Source organism: Phascolarctos cinereus, unplaced genomic scaffold (assembly GCF_003287225.1).
Source record: "Phascolarctos cinereus isolate Bilbo 61053 unplaced genomic scaffold, phaCin_HiC Scaffold_9;HRSCAF=440, whole genome shotgun sequence".
Taxonomy (NCBI): Eukaryota; Metazoa; Chordata; class Mammalia; order Diprotodontia; family Phascolarctidae; genus Phascolarctos; species Phascolarctos cinereus.
Genome location: NW_027556402.1, coordinates 14,476,890 through 14,485,534, shown reverse-complemented (window position 1 = coordinate 14,485,534; position 8,645 = coordinate 14,476,890).

Genomic DNA, 8,645 nt, shown 5'->3' with positions numbered 1-8,645 from the left:
CTCAGCATCAGACCGTACAAGTCTTTCCAGGTTTTTCTGAAGTCCGCCTGCTCATCATTTCTTATAGCACAATAGCATTCCATTGCATTTATATACCACAACTGGTTCGGCCATTCCCCAATTGCAAGGATGTTTTTTTTTAGACAAAGTTGCTAACTAAAGAAAATGTATGCTTGCAACAGCCAGTATCCTCAAGTTTGCCTTTTCTTCGGTTGTGCTTCAGCACGTGTACAATTTCTTGGATTTGCTGCCTCTGAATTTGGGTGGTAGGCTCATGAGTCAGCCCTTAAATGCTGGTTTTAGGATGACAAGATTTGGGACCAGAAGGGACTTTGGAGTTGCATTTACTTCATTTCACAGTAAGGACACAATTTTCCCAGAGAGGACAAGTGATTTGCTGAAGGTCACATAGCTGGCTTTGCTGTTCCTTAGGATTCAACATTCTCTGTCCCACTCCAAGCCTTTGAACAGGCTGGTCCACTCCCCAACACCACTCCATCCCTCCCAAAGCCTGGCAGCACCGCTGCCTCCACTGACCTCTTCCTACAGAGCTCAGTCCAGAGCCCATCTGCCTTTCCTGATCCCCAGCTGCCACCGTCTCTTTTCTCATTACTTTTGGTTACTGCACCTACTTTGAATGATAAAATAAAGTTTCCTGAAGTTGAGAACTTTTTTTATCCTGGTATCCATAGTGCCTGACACACGATGGGCTCTTAAATGCTTGTTCAAGATGTCCACTTACTATTAGGTAGCTCCAGCTCACTCCTGTTGCCTTTTAGCCTGCAGACACCTAGTTAATTTATGTAACTCTTGCCATATGCCAGGGTCTGAATCTAACCTCTTGGATATCTGTTTCTATCGGCAGATAGAAAGGGACAGTGAACCAAGCTTTTTTTCTTTAAAATTTTTTATTTGGAAGGTCATGTTTTGGTAGTACCTGAATCACCCATGAGCTCAGAGATCCATTGAAGTCATTTCGTTAAAGGAAAAATAAGCAGTTTTTTCTCTTCATGCCCTTGGTCTCTGTTAGCAGTGTGCTGTGTGGAAAGTATATTCACTGATCTTCCCCTTTATCAAGCCACACGTGGGCTGTGCATAGTAAATGCTTTACTACCATGTTTGTGAAATTTACATTTTGAAAAGAGGCAGCATGGTGTGTAGCAAAAACAGCTCTGGCTTTGGATGCAGGAGACCCAGCTTTGATCTGAGAACTGGTATCACCCAGGAGCATGTGCTCCCTGACAGCAGAGACTAGACTAATTTTGCATTTGTGATCTATCCCTCAGTGCCTAGTATGGTGCCTGGCACAGGCTTCTTGATTTTTCTGGATGGATGTTAGACTCCAGCTCAGAAACTTCCAGCGTTTCCCTGTTGCTTCGGATGAATAGCTCTTCCCCAAACTGCACATTTCATCTTGGGCTCATCACCAGTCATTTTGACTTTTGTCTTGACTTTGGACTCTGATGACTGGAGGATAGAGTGTGGCTGATGACTTTTCAAAGCTCTGCCTCACTTAAATCCAATTCATATGAAAGTCAGACCTCACCCTGCTGAGGTCATTTGTCTTCTACTGAATGAGGATGAACAGCAAGTGAACTGATTCAGAACAGTTGGCAGAATTTAAAAGATAACACACAATGATTATAGTAACGTAAAACTATTTTAAAAGGCAGACAGGCTCCAATGAGAGGAAGGAAGGGAATGAGCATTTAAGTGCCTATACTATCTTATTTGGTCTTCCCAGCAACCTTGGGAGGTGGGTGTTGTTATCTCCTTTTTCAGTTGAGGAAACTAGTAGACAGAATAGTTAAATGACTTGCCCAGGGTCACACAACTGTCTTGAGGCCAGATTTGGACTTGGGTCTTCCAGACTCCAGGCCCACTACTTGTATCCATTGTGCCACCTCGATGCCTACTATTGCCTGTAATGACTGTGGGCAGTAATCTTTTGTGCTTCAAAGCAATCCTCAAAAACTATAACTTACGTAAAAATTGCTGTTCAGCCTCTGTGGAGTGAGTTGCCACACAGGGAGTTCTTGTTATTCCAATTAAATTCTGAGCTGATTTTGCCTCAGGCCAGTTGTCTGGTACTTTTTGTTCAGTGTGGAAAGGACTTGCTCCTAGTCATTCAGAGGCTTCAGAAAGGAATTTACTTAACCATAGCAGGATAAAAATATTAGGCAAGGATCTACACTGAGGTCACCCTAAGTTGATTGAACTGAGAAGCTCCTCTGCCTGAACTGCCCATTGTGGTCCTCCAGCCAAGCATCAGAGAATCCTTTGAAGCATCCCCATGGCTACTTTTTATACTCAGGTGACCAGGAAGTGAGATCAATAATTTAATTAGTTCCCTGAGCCAGTCAGGTCTTTATGATTTAAATAATTGTTAAGAAACAACTAGCCTAACGTGCTTGGAGGCAGGGGTGAGGAGCTTGCTCCCACTATATTCTACCCCGTCAGGTTTCCTCACAAGCAGCATTTGAAATCTCAGGTGCTGCCAGAAGCAGATGAAAACGTAACTGAAAAATATTTAACAAAATAAGTAAAAATATACCACAACATAGATAATGTTAATTTTGGTTTTCTGTCTCTGTGTGGCCCATTTCTATTTGAGTTTGACCCCACTGTTCTTAAGGACTTTGTGCTACTTAAATGACTATTAGTGGTCAGTCTTGGCTCCCATAATTCAAGATGCTTGATATAGGCAGCACCAAAGGAGAAAAAGAAAAGCTAAAATGGAAATATAGCTAAAACAAAACAGCCCCTGAAGGAATGGCGATAGGGGAGAAGGAAGACCAGAAATCCCAGGTCCCCTACCCTTTGGAAAGACCAAGTCCTGGGTCTAAACAATCAGGTCCATATGGTGACCATGAACAGGATTGGTACCAGGAACATCAGGGCCACAGAAGAGATGACATTTTCTTACTAGTCACTGACCCTAATCAGGTCGTGAAAAATGGCTCTCTAACACCAACTGCTAGTGTTCCATAGCCCACTGGCTGGGACCCCTCCCTTCCTGAAGGTCCGTGGAGGGGTCTGAGGTTGGGGGAGGTAGAAGAGAAGATAGATCCTCACTCCATGAGAGAGCCCTCCGTCCCCCTTTGGTGAGGGCTGGGTAGACATTTTTACTTCAACCTCAGAAAAAAAGTGGTGCGCCTCCCAATGATGCCTTCACATCCTCCCTGGGAAGGAGGTGTCCACTGCCCACAGGGTGTTGTGCTAGCAGCAATGTGGGGGAAGCAGTTCCAGATTGTGGTCGTCTTTGCCCCTAAATCCACCCCTGCCCCACCTCCATTACTGTAGAAGGCAACACCATCCTGAGTCCTTCAGGTTCCCAACTTAGATTCCACTCTCACCCCCTTTTCCAAGCTGTTTCGAAGGCCGGTTTTCACCTCTGCAACATCTGCCTTCTCTCCTCTAACACTGACCCTAGTCTAGTCTAGAACAGAGCCTCATTACTTCACACCTGGACCACTGCAGCAGCAGCTGCTGGTGGGTGTGCCTGCCTCACCCACCTCTCACCACTCCGTGGCCATCCTGCAGTCCAGTCACCAAGAGTCCTCATCTCTCAAGTATTCTCCCTCCTCATCTCTGTCTTCTGGCTTCAGTCTTGCCTTCCACAGGAGACCTTTCCCAATCCCTCTAAATCCTAGTTCTTTTCCTTTGTTGGTTATTTCCTGTTTATCCTCCATATAACTCATTTGTACATAATCCTTCACGTGCTGTCTCCCCTATTTGATTGAGTTCGAGGGTATATTCTTGCCCATACTCCACACTTGGCACAGTGCCTGGGCATATAACAGGTACTTAATAAAATTTTTATTGACTGTGCCAAACGTGATTTTTCAGAATAGTCTAGAGTATTATTTTATTTTTTAGAGAAGTCACTGAAAAGCAAAACAAAGTCAGTCTGGGCTGAAATCAAGCAGAAGCTGCAGACAGGAGCTGACTGATAGCCATCTGGGCTGGTGCTGGGCCCTAAGAAGAGGCATTTTGATGAACTTGTTGATGTTTTAACATAAAAAACAGCACTTGAGCTATGACAATCTTGAAATTTTAGAACTGGAAAAGACCTTAGATGAACATGCCTACATTTTACTGTCAAGAAAAAAGGGTCTGACTCGTCCTTAAATCACAATAAGTGCGTAACTGCAACAACTCCCTTATCTGTTCTTCAGACCATTACAACCCATTTATTCCTTCCCTTGTGTCTTGGAGGTTGGGTGCAGAAACACGAGGAGTGCTGTCAGCATGTTTTAACCTTGCACATAGCAGGCACTTAGCATATTATCATTTGAATCAAATAATAGGTTTACCTAGGGACAGAATTCAACTGAAAGCTGTTTTAAACCCAGATTCCTATTTTATTCTTTATTTGAAAGTGTGTATATGTATTTAAGTCTTTCAACAGCTTTCAGCCAAAACTGGGCCTACTCTGACAAACCTTTCTAAGTTATTCTGAGAGGTTTCTTATCACGCTGGCGGTCTAAGAAGGTTTGGAATCTGCTTCATGCAGTACAAAGTTATTTTGTTGTCCATGACGACGGTTTACTTATCTCCATCCTCACTTACTGATTTGTTGGCTCTAATTTTGACATCATTTGTTTCACAAAAAAACTTCATATGGCTAGAACTAAGGCATCGAAAATATTCAACTTATATTCTGTTTCCATTGATGACTTTTTTAGAAGGTCCTAGAACTCTTACAAATGAGATTTTTGCCTTTTGCTATGCATAATTTACTTTTCCTCCTAATGTTAGTAAGTATAAAATCCTTTCCTGAAAAGATCCTGATACCCAGTGAAAATATTTCTGCATGTTGTGTAGAAAATATTTCTGCATGTTTGCAAAGGACATTTCTTATGAGACTGAAAAATTAGAAAAAATAACAATGAGAGAAAATTTAAAAGCAAAAAGGAACTACAAATAGAGGAAGATGGCAATTAAAAACAAACGAACAAAAAACCCTTTCTAGGCCTAACTGCCCAATACCCAAAGATTACTTTTTTTCCAGACTTGTTATAAACTGCTTTTGAAGGTGGAAATCCTTTTTTTTAAAGTTTGTATCATCAAGCACCTGTCCATCTTACATTATGCTATGTGCTTTCACACAGTATGTGAAAGATTCATTCAGGAAATTGGATTTGGGAAAAACAGCACACATTGGGTTGCAGAAATTAGTGTGGTGCATGCCCAGGACAGTGAGGAAACCACTGTTTTGGAATATGTTCATGAGCTGCCTAAGTGTGGTTAGATGGAATGCAACTAATCTATGGGTGAAATCCACGGTAATGTTATGTTTTAAGGGCTTGAGAAGCATGCAGAAGAGACTGTGGTAGTAACTTAAGGGAGTTACATGATTAAAGTGATATTTTGGGGAGATCAGTTTGGCAGTTATACACAAAGGAGAAACTCAAAGACTGCTGCATTAACTAACCCGAGATGTTCTAAAAATTAGGAGTAAGGGGGCAGCAAGGTGGTGCAGTGGACAGAGCTCCAGCCTTAAGAGTCAGGACGACCTGAATTCAAATCCAGCCTCAGACACTTGACACTTACTAGCTGTGTGACCCTAGGAAAGTCACTTAACCTTGTTTGCCTCACCAAAAAGCGCCCCCCCCCCAAAAAAAAGGGAGTAAGGGAAGGCAAGCAGAAATCAAACCCTACAGGAGAACGGGAATGAGTCATTTATAGTCAACAGGCATTTATTAAGGACCCAGTGATAAAGGAAAGATTCCTGTTGGGAAAGTCTAGACTAACAGCCAGGCCACTTTTGGTTGGGGCAGGGAGAGATACAAAGTCGATGTGCTGGGCTTCATACCCATTCACTCTACAGTTGCCACCAATACAAGTGGAGCTGCCCTTGATATACTAAGAACTGAAGCATTTCAGCTCAGCTGTGATTTCAGGGAAGAGACATGTTTGGGAGTCATCAGCATGAAGGGGTGAGAGTGAATGAGCTTTCCAGCGTGGTTACGGTGCAGGGAAGGAGGAAGGACCAAAGACGGAGCCCTAGAAATCACCCGTACCTAACAGAAGAATCATCCGGTTTTCTTTCCTTTATCATAGCTGGTGGAGGGGACATGCTATGCTTTCGAGGAACTTATTTGTGGGGCTTCCCTTTCAACAATACACACCAAGACGCTTCATGTTCTTGGGTCTCTGGTCTTGCATGCCTTGCTGTGAACAAAAAAAATTCACTAGTGATGAGCCTCTGAGCTTGTTTGTGGCTGGTCCTTGAATGAAAGGCTATTCTAGCTGCCCAATGTGAAGACTCTGCAGCTTGGTAAAATCTGTCAGTGCCTGCATTCTAAAGCAGTCTTCAAAATTCCAGGGTCATTTCCACATCACAGCAAAACATCAGAATAGAATTTTTCAAAGGGTTAGCTATCATGCCACACAATGAAGGGAAACAATATATGCATATCCAAGGGTCAGTGAGTCTTGGCTGACTGGAAGGGTCTTAAAGAAATGCAATTACTCAAGCAGACCACATTTCACACTCCCTTGGCAGGACTCCAACTAAAATAAATGGACATATAGACCATTATTAAAAGAGAAGCCATAAAAGTGATTTTTCTTCTATAGGAATCGATTCCAAAAGCTCACAACCTTTTGAAGGTTGTCACATCTGCCCTACCAAGCAGTTAGTGTGAAAATGGAGATAACTAATCACCATTTTGTTTCCGAGGTGCAGCGTGACAAAGTGAATAAAGGGCTGGATCTGAGGCGATTCACGTGGCCCAGTCTTCACACATGAGTACCACCAATACTGCTGGACAAGTCGCTTCCCAGTCTCAGAATCTTTCTTGGGGAAATAGGCATCATAGATGTGCCACCTGAGCTGTACATGAGCTAACGTCATTTTAAAAGAACAATGGAAAAAGTTTTCATGTGAGTTATAATTATTTCTATGACCAATTTACACTTGGGGGGTGTGTGTGTGTCTGTAACAGGAAGAGAGTGACAGAGACAGAGACATCCCATCAAGTTCAAGTCACAGTTAACAATGGTAGTCTATTAAGGCCTCTGGTAAACACTGGCCACTCAAGTGGTATTGAAAAGCAGTGCAGTAATTAGTCTTCTGTTAAAAGTCTCACACTGACTAGGGCCTCTGGGAAAGAAATTAAACGTTGATCTAGTTTTTTTCAATGAACAGAAAACTACTCACTAGTTTTGATGAACTTATGATGCTTTGTTGATGAGAAATACACTATAAAACTCAATTATTAAATGCTGAAATGAATTTTTATACTTTTAACTTCCTCATTTTAGATAGGAGAAGAAAAAACAGCAGGTAAAAGGAGCACCAAAAGCAAACTAAAGGCTGGGGATTGATTCTTCATGTGAGTTCATTTCCATGATGAAATGATGAGTGCATCCAAAGAAGATGAGATGTTCCCTACTGGTACAGTAAACCAGGTCTATAGGTTGAAATAAGCATGGTAATGGTAAACTTAGGAATGAAGGCTGATCCAGCAACCAAATACTCATTGGCATCAGATAACTCATTAAATGAACTTTTTGCAGCAAAAGTTAACAGTAAATTATCCTTTTGGACTTGGCCATAAGTTTTAAAAGTTAGATTAGCAGACAGAAAAGAATTTTTGTTAATTTGGGGGTGTTTTTTGAATTTATGAAACAAGCTTTTTATACTTTTCATTTTTATTTTTAGGTATTGGGGGTTAAGTGACTTGCCCAGGGTCACACAGCTAGTAAGTGTCAAGTGTTTGGTCTGAGGACAGATTTGAATGTAGGTCCTCCTGACTTCAGGGCCGGTGCTCTATCCACTGCACCACCTAGCTGCCTAAACTTTTTAAGGCATATACTGCATTTATATCATGACTTCAATACTTTAAAAAATTACTAATCAAATTAGTAACATATATGCTTAAGAATTAAACCAAGTAAGAAAAAGGCTATATGACCTAAAGAAATGACAAATATTTTAAGATGGAGACTGAATGACTACATAAGGAGTAGCAGAATAGAAAGCTAAATGTTTGAGAGTTTAAAGAGCTAAAATAATACCCAAAGTCATTATAATGAATTTTAATGCTTCAAGATATCTGACATTTCATCACTCTAGGCATCTCCCTCTTCTGAGGTTTAACCTAATAGCCAACCTTCTAGTGATGGAATTTTCTGAACTTAGTAATAAAGCCTGAGAAGAAGGGCAGATGTCATCTATGGTGGGACCCAATACTACTTGATGATGCTATAAGACTCTTTGAAAACTCCCAGAAGGTGTTAAGATATATATTTTTAACATACTTTGATGAAATGTACTTACAAGACAGGGGAAATGCTATCCACATCCGGATAAAGAACTGATGGACTCAGAATGCAGATTGAAGCATATTTTTTTTCCACTGACTTTGTTCTTTCTCATGGTTTTATTTCCTTTAGATCTTTCTCTTTTTCCACAACTGTGATGAATATGGAAATGTTTTATATGATAGCACATGTATAAACTATATCAGACTGCCTAGACCATTTTCAGAAGAGGGGGTGGAAGGGAGAAAAATTTAGAACTCAAAAATCTTGTAAAAATGATGCTAAAACATTTTCCAAATATGTAATTGGGGAAAAAATAAAATACTAAAGAAAAAAAAAAGATAGGACATTGTTCCAAAGTCCTCCAAAGA